Source organism: Sinocyclocheilus rhinocerous, unplaced genomic scaffold (genome assembly GCF_001515625.1).
Source record: "Sinocyclocheilus rhinocerous isolate Xijiao unplaced genomic scaffold, SAMN03320098_v1.1 scaffold285, whole genome shotgun sequence".
Taxonomy (NCBI): Eukaryota; Metazoa; Chordata; class Actinopteri; order Cypriniformes; family Cyprinidae; genus Sinocyclocheilus; species Sinocyclocheilus rhinocerous.
This window is the reverse complement of record NW_015630288.1, coordinates 1,619,734-1,622,036: the sequence shown is the minus strand read 5'-3', so window position 1 is coordinate 1,622,036 and position 2,303 is coordinate 1,619,734.

Sequence of the window (2,303 nt, the reverse complement as noted above, 5' to 3'; positions counted from 1 at the left end):
AAAATGACCGATACCGATAATCATAAAAATGCTTAATATCGGCGCCGATAATCGGCCAGGCCGATAATCGGTCGACCCCTAGAATTGATAGGTGAAGCAACAAACAGCCACCCCCAAATAGTCTATAAACAAAGCATCAGGCTGTCTTTGAGTTCACATGAATAACGGTTAAAGTTACTCGTCGTCAGGCTACAGAAGAATACCATAATTACTCTATTCAATTAGGCCTACGACATCGAGAGTCACGCAGACCTATAACAACCCAGCCACAACACATAATTGCGAGTAACATGCCTTACCTTAACACAGAATCGACCACAGAGTCCAGCGTTTATATTTTTTCTACGAATCTTTGGGTTAACATGTACTAAACATGAGTGGAATTTGCACCGCAGCGCCCCCCACACCTTGATGCTCATGACAGGAATAGCATGTATAGTTATCTTTATTGAAGTGAATTAGGTTTAAATTGCCGTCATGCATGAATGAATGATATTTTTGCAATTTTACACATAATAATCCACGATGATCACATTACACAAAACTGAAATTGCAGGTCAAAATAACACATTGTCAATATTTTTTGAGACCCCCCAAAATTTCACAAATCACGTTTTCAGGGGAGCCCATGACTTATTAAGGGCAGCCGAGCTCCCCCTAGCTCCCCCGTAGTTCGCACCCTGATATACAAGAATAACGTGAGAAAAAGAACAAAGTAGTTAAATATTGAAAACGGGGGCTGACTAACTTTTCCACACAAAAACTAGTCATTTTTATTTAAGCTGTACAACACATAACATATGATACATTTCAAGTGACATTCCCTGAAGTGTACTATTATCTGATAACATTAGTCAAATGCCAATCTAATATCAGTTCTAAAAACACTTTATGGGATGCACTAAACTTTTCACATGAATGCGACAAAAACTTTGTAGTGATATCAAATTATGTTCTCTGACCATTAGACCATAAGCAGAAATCGACAAGGATGTATGAAAATGTAAATTCATTACAAGAACACAAAGCACAGAGACCTCAGACAAAACTCTTTGTCATCAACAACAACAAAAAAGGACCAGAATTAAATTACTAATATGGAGGGAATTCGTTTTGTTTATTGACAATGCAACAACTGCAATGGAGCTATTTTCCCCAAACATACACAGTTCATTCAGCAAAAACCAAGTACTAATATAAACTATAAAATAAAGCATAGCAACAAAAAACAAGCCCAGCCAAACCGAAAAAAGCACAAAGCTTGACGATTAACCCGCAATAACATCAGCATAATTTTAAATACACAGACCCCAACTAGTATTTCTTTATGTACATTTTATACAAAATAAAATACTTCTTGGTACATGCACAAGATGCACATTTGTGCAAAATTTTTACTAAAAATATTCAAGCAAATTCAAAAGCACACATTGGGGCTACAATCTAAATTACAAAGGTAATCAACTGGACTCTTAAATTTAAAAAAATAAAATAAAAACAGATAAAATGAGAAACATCACATTCATTTCCCAATTAGAAAAAAACAGAACTAAAAACCAGACACCCATACAAGGCACATTCATCAAGGTGTTCAAACTGGGGTTCATGATAATACTGAGCTCCGGCTGCTGTAGATCCAAAACCGGCTCACTTTAGAAGATTCAGTTGAAAGGGCTACACTTCTCCATAGACGCATTTAAGGACGCATTTCTGCTGGCTAGACTACCTACAATAAAACAGGGAAACATGATCAACATTATCAGTTACTGAGCAAAGACAGCAGCTGCTCCATGACCAATGATGGTGTTTTGAACTCCTTTGCCAGTGTCAAATAAACCACTCTCAGTCCACCAGTGCATTGGATGGTGTTTCAGCAGTGGCTTCGAAAGTCTGAGCAAAAGCTTGTACTTTATTGTTTGGTCAGTTTTCTTTATTAACTGAAGGAAGGAAAAAAAATCCAGAAAAATAAAAAAAGCTCTGTCTTTCGACAAATGGCATAAACACATTTCATTACACCAAATACACAAAATAATGTTCTTTTTAGCAGCATCATATGACCCCTTTAAACAATTTTGAAGAAAAGGGTTTAGTCAAAATTCTTTTGATTATATTTAAAATATATGATAATATGTGACATGACATGACCTAAACATAAGCTGTGCTTATTAGAATGGCACATTTATCTGAAAGGTGACGAGTTTGCAGGTGATAAACACCATAAGGTAAACAACGTCATTAATCATTAGCCGTGGATAATTAGCAATCAGCAATCGCTTGGCCTAAACCTGTGATATTTGTTGATT